The sequence below is a fragment of the Lithobates pipiens genome, unplaced genomic scaffold (assembly GCF_037356315.1).
Source record: "Lithobates pipiens isolate NorthernLeopardFrog02 unplaced genomic scaffold, aLitPip1_a1.2 Scaffold_19, whole genome shotgun sequence".
Classification (NCBI taxonomy): Eukaryota; Metazoa; Chordata; class Amphibia; order Anura; family Ranidae; genus Lithobates; species Lithobates pipiens.
The window spans coordinates 57,741,896-57,758,473 of record NW_027507764.1 but is presented as its reverse complement, the minus strand read 5'-3'; positions in this window follow the sequence as shown (position 1 = coordinate 57,758,473).

Genomic DNA, 16,578 nt, shown 5'->3' with positions numbered 1-16,578 from the left:
TGGTTTAAAAAAATGTCAAAAGTGTCTGATCTGTCTGGCGCAATGTCGCAGTCACAATAAAAAAAAATTAAATAAATTGAAGATCACCACCATTACTAGTAAAAAAAATAATAATATTAATAATGCCATAAATCAATAACCTATGTTGTAGGTGCTATAACTTTTGTGCATACCAACCAATATACGCTTATTGTGATTTTTTTTTAACCAAAAATATGTAAAAGAATACATACAGTACCTGCCGCCGATATTGTGTTTCCAGCGTGATGGGATCACGCTGGAAATCACCACTGCGAGGCTGTGCTTCTCGAGCTCGCCACTCCCACAAGATACCGTGCATCCATAGGATGCCATTGTGGGTGGTGAGCAGGAGGAGCATCAGACCTCGGTGCTGGCTCCCACGACAGGGCTCGCAAGTGTCAATCTCGCCACTAACAGTGGCCTAAACTGAGGGAAACTAGCCTAAACCCAGGGAAAATTCGTTTAAAAAAAAAAAAAAAATTGGGATATTTATTATATTTATTATAGCAAAAAGTTAAAAATATTGTGATTTTTTTTGTTCAAAATTGTCACTTTTTTGTTTATAGCGCAAAAAATAAAAAATAAATAAAAAAAATAAACGCAGAGATGATTAAATACCACCAAACGAAAGCTCTATTTGTATGGAAAAAAAAATGATCAAAATTAAATTTGGTTACATGACAGTGCTGAAAGCTGAAAATTGCCCTGGGCAGGAAAGGGGGTGAAAGTGCCCGGTATTGAAGTGGTTAAAAAAAGATTTTTTTTTTCAGCCTACAAATATCTGTAAAATGTACTATGAAGTCCTCGTACTGAAAAGTTTGAGGACCCTGATCTAGATTTATGACTGCTGAGTTGTGTAATTTTATTTTTATTTTTTGATCGAATGTTGCAGCCTTGTGTGTGTGTCAACTGCATTATTGCTTAACTAGCATTATTGCCTAACATGTGCTATACACACACCCAAAAAATGTCATCATACTACAACATTGTAAGTGCAAATGGATGTCCACGGGGCGGATCATCACGGATCTGTCCCGTGTGAAAGAGCCCGAATTGGTGTGTGTGTGTGTCCCAAGACTGGCTCTGGCAGCTTCTGCTGTAAAAAAAAAAAAAAAAAAACTGTCAGGGGAAATCAAAAGAAACAAATTCACTTTAGTCAATTTTGTATGTACTCTGTTTCAATCCTGTGCACATCAAAGAGGTGAACTTAGATTTGCAGATGTCAGTTAAGTCAACATTGATAAAAGGTTTTTTGTTTTTTTGTTTTTTAATAAAATTATTTTTTTCTCTCTCTTTTTCTTAGTAAAATTTGAAAATCCCCTGTATTCGACTAATATATGTTCTTAGATTGATATTTCTTCAGGGTATATGCGCTATTTTGTAGTTATTATATTCATGATTATTTTTGTTCCATATCCTCTACAGGGGAGCTATATGATACTTTGTATTGTTTCATTTCACAATAAAAACTTATTAAACAAACAAAAAAAGATACAAAGTAACATAATGTAAACCTTTTCTATGTATTCTGTTTCATTGTTTTATTCCAGTGCAGATCAAAGAGGTGAACTTCGATTTGCAGATGATGTAAGTTAAGACAACCTGACAAATATATATATTTTTTTAACCACTTCAGCCCCAGAAGGATTTACCCCCTTAATGACCAGGCCATTTTTTTGTGATACGGCACTGTGTCATTTTAACTGACAATTGCATGGTCGTGCAATGCTGTACTCAACAAAACAATGTATTTTTTTCCCCACAAATAGAGCTTTCTTTTTTATTTTTGTTCACTATAAACAAAAAAAGACCGGGAATTAAAAAAAAAAAAAAAAAACAATATAATTTTTACTTTATGCTATAATAAATATCCAATTACAAAAAAAATGTAAAAGGAACAAAATTTCTTCATCAGTTTAGACCAATATGCATTCTTCTACATATTTTTGGTAAAAAAATAAATAAAAGAAATCACAATAAGGGTATATTGATAAGCCCTTGTACACGCGGTCGGACATTCTGATGGAAAATGTCTGATCGGACCGTGTTGTCGGATAATCCGACCGTGTGTGGGCTCCATCTGACTGTTTCCCTGTTTTAGACCTGGGCTATAAAATTTTCCGACAATATGATCCGATCGGACTTTGTCTGATCGTTTGTAGAGAATTCAGACAAAGTGCCACACATGCTCAGATCAAATTCCTAGACCAAAGCTATTGGCTACTAGCCTGAACGTAGTCCCATCATAACAAAATAACGTCATCACGTTCCGAACGATCAGATTTTCTGACAACTTTGTCCGACCGTGTGTATGCAACACCAGTTTCGAACAAAATCCGTCGGACAAAATCCGACGGATTTTGTTGTCGGAATGTCCGACCGTGTGTACAAGGGCTAACAGTTATAGAATGTTTACATGTACAGTATGTGAGAAATGTCAGAATTGGCCTGGGGGTTAAAGTGGTGAAATACATTCTATGGACAACATAAAATTGAAAAAAAAAAGTTAATTTAATTAGTATATAACTTTGCAATCTTTGTACCAGAATCATAATTTTAGTGCCATTTTAAATAAGATAAATTACAGAATAAAATTTTTATATATATATATATATATATATATATATATATATATATTATTTTTTTTATCTGCAGTAACACTATTTATTTATAAACTAACACTGGTCAAAAAAAAAAAAGTGCATTTTGTTACGTTTTATTGTCTAAGGATTATGGGGGGAATGCATTTTTGCAAGACAATATCACAAATAAAAAACCTTGTTTCCTACCAGACTCCATGGCAGCATACATTTGGGTTTAGCCCCGCTTCCTCTCCTACCCTATAGAACCCCACTCCCATAAATCTTTGCTCCGAGTCAGCAGCTGCGTTCTTATTTTTTCCTCTTCTGAAGGACCTGAATGATGGTTTGTTCCTACCCAGAAGATATCCTCCACGACCTGTCCTATGGCCTGTCAAGCCACAACTGGAGGAAGATGGGTCAATAGTCTCCTATAAGCTCTAGCTATTAGCAGCGTATGGAAGAGGCAATGGAAGAGGTGCCTGAAGAGGTAGAAGCCTGCTCACTGGCAGGCGAGAGGCGGTGTGGCCATATCTGCCCAACGACCAGTGTGACAAACGCTTTCCTTAGGCCTATTATGTTTGTGACAGGAGTGGTGAGATGTACCTTTTCCATGGCAGCAGTGGTTATGTTTTTGTCAGCTTGCTCTTCCGCAGTGTATTCTTCCTTTCTCGGATATGGCGTTCTATGGTGGCTGAATTTCCAGGGCATTCAGATTTTCTGGTGACCTGCTTTGTGCTTTTTCTTCTTCTTTTCCCTTTCAAGCCCTTCTAGGTCGGATCCTAAGCATAGCTCATGCAAGGAAAGCGATCAAGCAAAATCACAGCACCGGCATTCCTCTTCCAGATCTGGGCTCCACAGGTCACACTCTGGATCTAGGCCCCACAAGGACTCAGGCTCCTCGTCCAGGTCTTCCCATCACCCCAGCCGCTCATGCCGAAAATCCTGCAGGGGATGCAGGTCCCTTGTTCCAGAGGGAAGATCCCTCTTCAACCCCTGTTAAATCAAAACAGCAGGTAAAAGAACAGGGGCAATTCAGCCAATGGAGTCCTTGGTCAAAAGGGTCGTCAAGGAACTCAAAGAATCCCTGAGGGAAAAGGGAACCGGCCATACCCACAGCTCTTCTACTGAGTCATCATGATCTCCAGCTAGAGAAACTCAGGGCCAGAATTAGTGGAAGCATCATAAACGAGCCGCCCTGACAGTGAATCTAAGGCAGAGGATCCCTACATGGGGTTCGACTTTGCCTTGGTCCCCAGCAGTAAGAGATACCCTAAATCACCCCCCAAGCAGAGGAAATTCTTCAGACAGCTGAACAAAAAAGAGCGTGAATTTCTTGTTCCTGGGAGAACTGGGAGAAGTCATCAAGGAATAATGGTGCAAAGTAGATAAAGAAGAACTCTATGCTGTCAAAAACGGCAAGCTCTATCCCTTTAAGGAGGAAGAAGTCACACACCTAGACTCAGCCCCCTAGTGGACATGTGACTCTCCCGCTGGAAGACAGTGTCCTTTAAAGTGGTTATAAACCCTCCCCCACAACTTTGACCCATGTAAATCAGCATAAAAAACCCTAATGAACACTGCTTGTAGATATCTCCTTACTCGCTTAGTATTGTTGTAATCCTTGTTGTTCTGTAGAATGAAGTCACTGGGCACGCCCAGATCTCCCCTGATTTATGGCACACTCTCTATGTCTTATCTATCTGTTATCAGGACTTCCTACGGCACAACACTGAACTCTGCTAATCACTCAGAGCTTCCTCCTACACACCATGTGACCTCACATACAGTCTAAACTTGGCCATTACTGCAGTCTTATCAGCTGAAGCTGACAAGTCTGACAAAGGCAAACATTAGACATTGGCACAAGTAAATATTATGAAATAAACAAGTAAGCTATGAGCAGGGAATCAGGGTTGCCATAGAAACGTTGGATTGAGAAGGAAGCTTGGTTAACAGTACAGGAAGTGCTCAATGTAAGGGTGGAAATACACTCCACTGTGGACTCAGAAATCAATACTTAAGATGGCGCTGCCTTACTCCTGGAAACAAGTTTTTTTTAAAGTTTCTTTTAATAGTAAGTAATATGCGATTTGGGCTGGATTACAGTGGCTATAGTCTGATAATGACTTATTATAATGGACTAAATGAAGAAACATCAGAATGGGAGTGTTTACTTCCTCTTTAACCACTTCAGCCCCAGAAGGATTTGCCCCCTTAACCACTTCAATACAGGGCACTTAAACACCTTCCTGCCCAGACCAATTTTGAGCTTTCAGTGCTGTCGCACTTTGAATGACAATTGCGCGGTCATGCTACACTGTACCAAAAATGAAATTTTTATCATTTTTTTCCCACAAATAGAGCTTTATTTTGGTGGTATTTGATCACCTCTACGGTTTTTATTTTTTGCGCTACAAATTAAAAAATACAGAAAATTTTGAAAAAAAAAATGTTTTTTTTTGTTTCAGTTTTAAAACTTTGTAGATAAGTACGTTTTCTCCTTCACTGATGGGCACTGATGGAGCTACACTGATGGGCACTGATAAGGCGGCACTGATGGGCACCAATGAAGTGGCACTGATGAGGTGGCATTGATGGACACTGATATGTGGCACTGACAGGCTGCACTGATGGGCGACACGGATGGGCGACACGGATGGACACTGATAGGTGGCACAAATTGGCACTTATAGCTGGCACAGATTGGCATGAATGGGCGGCACAGATGGGCATGGATATGAGGCACAGATGGGCATGGATAGGCGGCACAGATGGGCATGGGTGGGCACTGATAGGCAGCACAGGTGGGCACTGATAGGCAGCACAGGTGGGCACTCATAGACGGCACAGGTGGGCACTCATAGGCGGCACAGGTGGGCACTCATAGGCGGCATTGGTGTTATACTATAGTAATGGATGCCAATCATTGCCAAACAATAATGCATGCCAATCAGTGATGCCCATTGTGGGCACTGATTGGCATCCATTGTGCTAACTGGCATCCCTGGTGGTCTAGGGAGGATTACCTTTTCCCTGGTGGTCTGGTGGCGTCCCTGGTGGTCCAGTGTGGGCATCCTTGGGGGGGCTGTGCTGATAATCGATCAGCACAGACCCCCCCTGTCAGAGGAGCAGCCGATCGGCTCTCCTCTACTCGCGTCTGACGGCTCTTCCCATTTACACTGTGATCAGCCGTGATTGGACACGGCTGATCACGTGGTAAAGAGACTCTTTACCGAGATCGTAGTTGCCGGGTGTCAAACTGACACCCTGCAACAACGATCGCCGCGATGCGTGCCCCCGGGGGCGCGTAGCGGCTCATAATCCTGATCATGTCATATGACGTCCGGTCAGGATTATGCAACCACTTTGCAGCCATCAATTGCCTATAGGGCGGGCGGCAAGTGGTTAATGACCAGGTAATTTTTTGCCATACGGCACTCCGATGCTTTAACTGACAATTGCGCGGTCGTGCTGGGCTTTACCCAAACAAAATTTACATCCTTTTTTTCCCCACGAACAGAGCTTTCTTTTGGTGGTATTTGATCATCTCTGGGTTTTTTTTTGGGTTTTTTTGCACTATAAACAAACAAACCTTTTTGCTGTAATACATATCCCAAAAACATTTTTTATAAAAACAAATGTATTCAAATGTATTCATCAGTTTTGATTTATAATCTTCTACATATTTTTGGTTAAATTACACTTTTTGGGGACCAGTGACATTAAATTGATCAGTGCTATAAAAATGCACTGATCGATGTAAAAATTACACTGGCAGGGAAGGGGTTAACAGCTGACAGGGAAGGGGTTAACAGTAGGGGGCGATCAAGGGGTTAACTTTGTACCCTCAGCGTGTTCTAACTGTAGGGGGAGGTGGGCTGGCAGGGACATGACAGAGATCACTGTTCCTGATCACTGGGAACAGAAGATCTCTCATGCCTCCTGTCAGAATGGGGACCTGCCTTGTTTACAAAGGCAGATCCCCATTCTGACTCTGTATACTGCTATCGCTGGTGGACATCGAGTCCACCCGACCTGCATACAGCTACGCCGATTTGCGCAGGAGAGCCGACCTGCTCTAATCTAATCTGCTCTAATCTAATCTGCTCTGTATAATCATGGAGGCTGGTCAGCAAACAGATAAAGACCTGCTGGATAGCTGATTTATACCGATCCTAAACTGATCTACCAAACGGCAGGCATGGCCTGCAAGCTGGCCCCAGCCGCAATGTCCAAAGCTATGGAGAGATGGACGGATGGTGTAGATGACACCCTGGGAAGCGTTTTGGAAGCAGCCAGGAAAGGTTGGCTTCAGTCTTCTTGGGGGAGGCTTCCATCGACCTTGTCCGCCTAGCGCCCTGAGTTATGCTGTCCGCGGTCACTGCCAAGAACGCAATATGGCTCTGGCTGTGGTTGGCCGACCCTGCCTCCAAGCAGGTATGGTGCTGGATTCCCTTTGATGGTTCCTCCCTCTTCGGCAACCAATTGGATTGCACCGTATCTGGGGCCACGGAAGGCAAGTCTGGGTTCTTGCCCCAGGACCAGCACCTGCTGAGCCAGAAACGGGCTTTCCCAAGGAAACAGAGTGCGGATTGGGCCAGGTAAGTTCATAGCTACAAATCTGGCCAAGAGTTCAGGAGAACCTGGAATTCGAGTCAGCCCTCCTTTCCGAAAACCCTCCAAGAGTAAACCCACTGATGACCGAGAGGCTACTAAGTCTTCTTGAGATTGGGCCTGCTCAGGCATGCTAGGTGGGGGCTCGCCTTTTCCGCTATTGACATGTCTGGGTGGCCTCAATCCAAGACTTCTGGACCATCACAGTGGTATCCCCAGGCCATGTCTGGACCTTTAGCAGTACTGCCAGGCTCAGATTTGTTCCCACATGCCTTCCACTCTCAGAAGAGAAAAATACAAACACTGCTGTCCTATGTGGACACAGGGCCTGTTCCAGACAAAGAGTGGGGACAAGGGATCTACTCATCCCTATTTATGGTCCAGAAGAAGAATAGCTCATAGAGACCCGTCATAGACCTTACCCATCTGAATCACTTCGTCAAGAAGGAGAGGTTTAAGATAAAAATTGTGTCCACGATCCAGCAGTCGAACGGTTTTCCCGATAGAAATTGATTCCATCGGAAAGATTTGAAACATGTTCTATTTCTAGGTCCATCTGAATTTTTTAAGAAAAAAGTCAGATGAAGCCCACACACGATCGGAATATCCAATGGAATGATTCTGTTGGACCTTTTCTTCTGGAAAGTCCGGTCGTGTGTACACGGCATTAGTTGTACGAGATAGAATACGGGTGGCACTTTCTTCATCTCATCTCCACGACCAGCAGTGTCTAGGAATTATCAGCACCATGGTTGCCACGATTCCCAGGGTGAAGTGGAAGTGGGCGCTGGGGAGAATGCAACCTTTCCAGAAAGGCTTCCTCCAACAATGGAGGCCAGACAACAAAAACCTGCACATCTACTTAAAGTCATTTATGAATCAATGCCTATCCTGGTGGTTTCAGCGGAGGAATCTCCACAATTGTGACCTGATTGTTGCCACCCCATGGGTCACAATAACCATGGATGCCAGCAATGTAGGCTGGGGCGCCAACTGCCCATCAGCGATAGCACAGGGCAGATGGGACTTACCTGCTCATACGATAGTCTTGAACATTCTGGAGCTCCGTGCAGCGTTCCAGGTATTACAGGCCTTCCGTCACCTGATGTCAGGGTCTCCAGTGATGCTCAGATTGGACAACACAACAGCGGTGGCCTACTTTAGGAAGCAGGGAGGAACCCACAGTCAGTCTCTGTTGCAGGAAGTCGAGCCGATTATGACCTGGGCTCAGAAGAACCTGTCCAACTTGTCAGCGATCTACATTCCCAGAGTCTAGAATATTCAGTCAGATTTCCTCTCTCTCAAGTGCAGCTGAACAACAATGAGTGGGCTCTCCACAAGGAAGTAATCGAGTGGGTACTGACTCTGGGTAACACCATAGAGGTTGACCTCTTTGCATCACCATGCAACAGCAAGCTAGCAAAGTATTACTTGAGATTCCAAGACCCCTAAGCCTACGGGGTGAACGCCCCGATAGAGCACTGGAAGTTTTTCTGGGCCTTTAGCCTTTTCTTCCCATTCCGGTTACTTTCAAGTTCCTGCGGAGACTCAGAATAGAAGAGGAGGAGGTAGTGGTGATAATCCCATATTGGTCCAACAGGCCGTGGTTTCCGCTGTTGACGCTACTCAGTTTCCAGGATCCTATCCCCCTTTGTCTCAGACCAGACCAACTGTCTAAGGGCACCTGCACTTGAAGGCCTGGTTCTTGAGAGGGGGAGGCCGGACGCCTTAGTCTGTCCAGAGGAAGTCATCCCCACACTCTTAAACGCTTTGAGGAAAAGCACTAACAGAGTCTAAGAAACAATCTAGTAATCCTCCAGAGCCAGTGCTTACAGTACCCCGGCAGTTCAAGACATCCTGAGCTTCTTACAGTCAGGCCTAGGCTTAGCCCTGTCAGTCAGTTCTCTCCTGGTACAAGTCTCAGCTATATCAGCATTCACTGGAGTGACTTGGGCCAAACATACGCTTATCCGTGAGTTTTTCAGAGGGTTAGTGAGACTTAGACCCCAGAGGAAACCAAGATTCCCCAAATGGGATCTTCTGCTGGTTCTTGCCTTCTTCTCAGGGCTCCAGTCAGGTCATGACAAGCCACTCTCAATCAAGGAACTTGCTCTCAAGACTATCTTCTTGGTAGCCATCACATCAGCAAAGAGATTATCCGAGAGCCAGGCTTTGGAATCGAAAGGACCATTTCTAACCTTCTTCATGGACAGAGTAGTCCTAGTTCCCATGCTGGGGTCAAACCCCAAGGTCACGTCTGTTGTTCCATGAGAACCAAGAGACTGTTCTCCCCACGTTCAGATCAGTCGAAGACTCCAATTTCCACCCAGTTGAGGTGGGAAAAACCTCGAAGCAATATCTGGAGGCCATGGCTCCCTTTTGACAGTCTGATTACTTATTTGTCCTCTTTCATGGGAAGAATAAGGGGATGCGGGCCTCACCTAGGTCCATTGCTGCTTGGATCGTTCAGGCCATCCAGTGGGCCTATAAAGAGAAGGGCTTGGCGCCTCTGGAGGCAATGACTGCGCACTCGACCAGAAGTATCTCTACATCCTTGGCAGCCTTGCAGCTCCGAGGTGATCTGCAGGGCAGCTTCCTGGTCTTCAATCAATATGTTTATGACTCATTACTGTGTGTAACCAGCTGCCTTATCCTCTGTTAATTTTGGTTTACAAATCCTGTCAGTTTCGTTGCTCAGCATCTGCCCACTGTGTATGGTGAGTTATTTCCTAAATGTATGCTGCCATGGAGGTTGTCAGGAGGAAAACGGAAAATTGTCTATCAAATACTTACCGTAATTTTCCCTTACTGATGGACTCCATGGCAGCAGGAGTCCCCTCCCAGTGTCTGAGTAGGCTAGTTACAGAATGCAGCTGCTGGGTCGGAGCAAAGATTTAGGGAGTGGGGTTCTATAGGGTAGGAAAGGAGGCGGGGCTAAACCCAAACATATGCTGACATGTAGTGCATCAGGAAAAGAAACTTACGGTATTTGATAGACAATTTTCAGGGTTTTTTTTATGTGTAATACATTGTTATCGTAAGTACATGTGTGAGAAATGATTAATAAAAGTATAAATAAAAAAAGCTGGTAGGTTTTATTTGTTGCTTTAGAGCAACAGATGGAGAAATGTGTGTATAAAATTATATTTATGAATGAATCTAAACTCTAATAATAAGAAAAGGAAAAATAATAATAATAAAAATTCTGTCTCATTGTTTTTGTTTAGTTTTGCAATGTTGTTCAGCAGAATTGATAAATGTTCCTCACTGTGTGCCCCCAATGTCCATATGACTGTTAAAAAAAATCTAATGTACAGTATCTCACAAAAGACGAAATGACACCTTACTACAATGTAAAGTAAATAAAATAAATAACTCAACATACAGCCATTAATGTCTAAACTGCTGGCAGCAAAAGTGAGTACATCCCTAAGTGAAAATAACCAAATTGGGCCCAATTAGCTATTTTCCCTCCCCGATGTCACGTGACTCATTAGCGTTACAAGGTCTCAGGTGTTAATGGGGAGCAGGTGTGTTAAATTTGGTGCTATCACTCTCACTCTCTAATACTTGTCACTAAAAGTTCAACATGGCACCTCCTGGCAAAGAACTCTCTGAGGATCTGAAAAAAATAATTAGTGCTCTACTTAAAGATGGTTTAGGCTATAGGAAGATTGGCAAGACCCTGAAACTGAGCTGCAGCACGGTGACCAAGAGCATACAGTGGTCTAACAGGAAAGGTTCCACTCAGAACAGGCCTCGCCATGGTCAACCAAAGAAGTTGAGTGCACATGCTCAGCGCCATATCCAGAGGTTGAGTTTGGGAAATAGACGTATGAGTGCTGCCAGCAATGCTTTAGAGGTTGAAGGGGTGGGGTCAGCATGTCAGTGCTTAGACCATACGCCGCACACTGCATCAAATTGGTCTGCATGGCTGTCATCCTAGAAGGAAGCCTCTTTTAATGATGATGCACAAGAAAGCCTGCAAAAAGTTTGCTGAAGACAAGCAGACTAAGGACATGGATTACTGAAACCATGTCCTGTGGTCTGATGAGACCACAATAAACTTATTTGGTTTAGATGGTGTGAAGCGCGTGTGTAGCGGCAACCAGGTGAGGAGTACAAAGACAAGTGTGTCTTGCCTAAAGTCAAGCATGGTGGTGGGAGTGTCATGGTCTGGGGCTGCATGATTGCTGCCGGCACTGGGGAGCTACAGCTCATTGAGGGAACCATGAATGCCAACATGTACTATGACATACTGAAGCAGAGCATGATCCCCCTCCCTTCAGAGACTGAGCCGCATGGCAGTATTCCAAGATAACGACCCCAACACATACCTCCAAGATGACCACTGCCTTGCTAAAGAAGCTGACGGTAGAGGTGGTGGACTGACCAAGCATGTCTCCAGAACTAAACCCTATTGAGCTTCTGTGGGGCATCCTCAAATGGAAGGTGGAGGAGTGCAAGGTCTCTAACATCCACCAGCTCCGTGATGTTGTCGCTCGGTTCCCACCTGTGTCTTTTTGTGCATTTTGTTTTTTGCAGAATCGCACTACAGTCCATTTAACATGGTTTCCCATGTGACGTATATGTTTTTTTCAGCCGTTGTATTTTCTGGAATGAATCAGGGACTTTTTAAAATGCATAACAGTGCTTTTTTTTGTTCAAAATACTTTATGGAGAAGCTGCAGAAAAGCATGTAGTACATGGAGAAGCTGCAATTTTACTGCTGTCATTTGCATTCTTTTAGGTCCACCCAACAACAAATTGGGCAAAAAAAAAAAAAAAAAAACATACAAAAATGCTAAATGCATAAAATAACTAAACAAATAAAAAAAATAGGCAGGAAAAACATGTGCAAAAACATAACAAAACACAAAGTGCAAAAAGCACTGCAGAAATGGATCAAAAGCAAACTGCATAGATGTGAAGCGAACCTAAAGCCCCATACACACTCAGTTTTTCCTTCAGATTTACCAAAACCATATAATAGGAGGTCAAACCTTAGGAGTTTCAATGTGTATGCAATCAGGCAGGCCCTTGTACTACATGTTTTTGGTAAACCTGAAGATAAAACTCAGCAGAAAAACTGATAGTGTATATGGGGCTTAAGGCTAATAAAAGGGTGTCAGTGCTCTGACTCCTGTTAGCCAGAAAGCATTCAATGGTCAAAGATAGGGGGTTATATACTAAAAATCCAAAGTACAAACATGCATGCTCTGAACCAATGCTAACCATAGCACAACATTAGCAGAAGTTGCCCAAAGAGTGGCTCTAAAGAGCTGAAAAAACATGTAGTTTTCGTGTAGGCTGAAAAAGTTCTGCCATCTGTATGCATACCAATTTCATGGCCAACGCCTTTTGCATAAAATTTCCCTGGATATGTCCGATGGAAATCCAATTGTGTGTATGAGGCTTTTGAATGACAATTGTCATGCTACACTGTATCTATGTGAAATTTTTTATCAATTTCTTCACACAAATAAAGAGAGGCCCAGAGTACAACCCCAAAGCCATAACGGTGGGCAGGCATGACAGGGGTTAATGGGGCATTAGGTACCTGAGGTGAGGGAAGCAGGGGAGTGTAGTGAGTAATTGAGGTGGGTGGAGCCCTTGAGGGGGAAGTGACGAAGGAGGAGGAAGGGAGGTTGCATCAGGCTGCAGGGGAAGAGAGAGGAACAGCTTCTTCCCATCTGAGCTCAGCAACTGCCTGCAAGTATGGGGGAGGTGTTTACCAATCACTACTATGGGTGGCAGCAGCGGGGCATGGCACGACTGGCTGCACTCCCAAGTCAGGGACTGCCGGTGGGAGCCGAGCAGGAAGGTGCCATCCTGTGCCCCCCCCTGCTGTACAACGCACTTGGAGGACTGGGCCTCTGGAGCACCTTGGCCTGGAGGTCTCCTCACAGGTTCAGCACCACCTGAGGAGCTCCTCCGTGTCGGCCTCAAGGGAGCCTCTGACCCCCACACAAAAGCGCCAGTCCCAGGCAAAGGCAGGAAGGCCCGGGAGGCATCCTCTACTTCAGCGGGACTCATGGGTCAGGGCTGCGATTAACAGCACGGCCCCCCTCTGCAGCTCAGGCTATTAGTGCACCGCCCAGGGATGGCTCTGGGGCCACCTGGGGGCTCGGCTGGGGAGCATTAGACAAGCGGGAACCGGTCTGGCACCAGGAGCGGCCGGGGTCTCAGTCCAGGGGTGATGGCGGAGAGGGGCAGACCGGATGATGGAGAGGACGAAGGCAGCTCTCGGACGGTGAGAGTGGGAGAGCAGCCTCGTCCCGCATGGCGGGGGTGAGTGCCAGGCGTGTCAGCAACAGGAACGACCTGGGCCCTCATGGGAAAATGGCGGCTGTTGACGTTACGAGCAGCCAAGATGGCGCTCAGCAGGTGCCAGGAGCTATGGGCTGGGGCAGTACAGCGGATCACGAGGGCACATCCCTGTCCGAGGGGGAGCTAGAAGAAGGGAGTGAAGGAGAGCCAGAGGTGGTGACGTGATGATAGCTGGTGGAATACGCGATGATGGCTGGTGGAGGTACAATTACGCAGCAGCCTGGTAAGCGGCCTTCGGGCCTACTATCTGTGTCTTCTGTGTGTGTACCTGGGGGCGGGGGGGCGTGTTGTATCCCGTCGGGATATGTGTCCTTAGGGACTGGGGTTGCTGGGCGGGCAGGGCCTGGCGCGCAGGAGTGGGGGCAACCGTGGCGGGTTTGAGGGACGTTCTAGGGGCTGGATCGCCCACGGCGGCCTGGATTCCTCCTGCGGTTTCCGGAGCTGGTGGACGGGCGGTGGTCAGTGGGGACAGGGTCATTGCCTAGTCTCTCGCAGATAGCCCAAGGGGGGGGCGACTTCCTTGGGACCGGTGGCAGGGCGGATAACCCCAGTGAGGGATGATGGTGCTGCTGACAGCGGACAAGGTAAGGTGGTGGATAGGAAGGTGGACCGGGTCTATTTAGCGGATCCGGCAAAATGGTGTATGTTTGTTTTGAAGGGCTGCTGGGAACACACCTCAAGCAGGAGGTACGGGAAAAAATTTGGAAGGGTGAGTACTTTATAATTTTTTCCCTCCTTCCACGAAAAACTCTAAATTTGGACAGAGGTAAGTGGATCATAACAAGAAGGAGGCGGAAGAGAAACAGCGTTACAGACATTCCCCGGTCGTTCACCAATTGGCTTCATGCATTTGCAATTTGGCCAGTGTTATAAGGAAAAGGGCGCTGGAGAATGGCTCCACTCTCTTCTGTTATTTGGATGCGATTGCGGAATACGGGGGTCTGGCATGGCATAGATATGATAGCACTTCTGGCAGCGCAAGGCATTACGTCCATCCTTGCGCTGGGCCCACAAAGGCATTAGTACTTGGATGCAGCTCCCGACCTCGGTGTGGGCCAGGACTTTGTTTTTTTCAGTCAGGGTCCGGCAGATCTTTTTCCTCTGGAAAGCCAGTCACCAAGGGCAAGGGGTGTTTCTGGGCATTCAACTAAGGGACTTGCAAATGCGTAACGTCGTGCAAATTCAAACATGAGTGCTCTGGCCACTCCCTAGATAGATGCATGCAAAGAGGTAAGGGCAGAATGGGGGAGCTTGGGGGAAAAAAGGGGAGACTCCAATGAGCATAGCAAGGATGCGTCCGTTTCTAGGTGGGTATCAGACAGGGAGGCGGTGGACCTTCTGGATTCAATGTGGATTTTCGTGTTCTGGTAGGCTCCCCCATCCCTCACAACCAGTGGACAACTTGAAGTCAGCTTTGGCTCGTCCGGAGGTGGTGTCTGAAAAAAATGGAGAGAGAGATCGAGCTGGGGCCGCATGGCGGGCCCTTTACCTCTCTGCTGCTGGTTAATCTGGTGGTTTCTCCTTTGGGAGTAGTCACTATGAAGGAACTAACAAGTTTAGGTGGATACAGTATTTGTCGTATCCCCGAGGGGGTTTGGTGAATGAGTTCATAGATCCGGGTTTGTGTTTTGTTTTATACACATCTTTTGATGCGGCGGTTCGGTGAGTTTGCGTTTATGGTCGGGGGCTTTACTGGCAAAAACTGATATTGTTTTCCGCTTTTCGCCAGTTGCCGATGCACCCAGACATTTTTTCACTTGCTGGGTTGCGAGTGGGTGAGGTGCTAATTTTATTGATCAATGTTTGCCTATGGGGCGCTCCATTGATTTTTCATTGTTCGAATCCTCGTTCTTCGAGTGGGTGGTCAGGGAGGTGACTGGAATTCCACTAGTCATCCGCTATTTGGATGATTTTTGTGTATCAGGCCGGCCACTCCCAATCAGTGTAGGGTTTTGTTGGCCACAGTTCAGAAAATGGTGGAGCGCTATGGCATTCCCCCAGCGACAGACAAAACGGAAGGTTCAACTTGGGCTCTGAGTTTTCTGGGTATTGACGCGGTGGCCATGAAATGTCGCCTCCCGGAAGACAAGCTGGCAGTCTTGCGGGCGCGGCGGGAGTTTCAGCATGGGGGGTTGGTAAGTTACCGTGCGTCAAGTCCTGTTGCTTCCGGGGGAAGCTCCACTTTGCATGCCGATGGACAGGGTTTTTTAATTACCGGCAGCCGCCTCCGTGGGGGGCTTGAGCAGCATCGCAGTCGCCTAACCCGGGAACATAGGACTAATCTGAAATTGCTGAGGGGCATGTTGAGCCCATTGAATTTTTTTTTTTTGTCCCAAGTGATTGAATAATGACAAAAAAAAAAAAGTTTAGAAAAAGTTGTCACTAAATTATATATTGCTCACATATGCCATGGTTATATGTGGAATTGCACCCCAAAATATATTCTGCTGCTTCTCCAGAGTACAGGGATACCACATATGTGGGACTTTTTGGGAGTCTAGCCGCGTACGGCACCCCGAAAACCAATCACTGCCTTCAGGATTTCTAAGGGTGCAAATTTTTGATTTCAATCCTCACTACCTATCACAGTTTCGAAGGCCATAAAATGCCAAAATAGCACAAAACCCCCCCAAATTACGCCATTTTGGAAAGTAGACACCCCAAGCTATTTACTGAGAGGCAAGTTGAGTCCATGAAATATTTTATATTTTGCCACAATTTGCAGGGATACTACAATTATATTTTTTTTTGCACAAAGTTGTCACTAAATGATATATTGCTCACACATGCTATGGGCATAAGTGAAATTACACCCCAAAATTAATTCTGCTACTTCTCCCGAGTACGGGGATACCACATGTGGGGGACTTTTCGGGAGTCTAGCCACGTACGGGACCCCGAAAACCAAGCACCGCCTTCAGGATTTAAATATAAAACGCTAGAAAAAAAAACTGTTAGCGATCGCAGGGATCAGGCCTGACTCTGCGAACACTGCAGTTATGTGTTTAGTGTTTTGTAAGTGACAGTGATC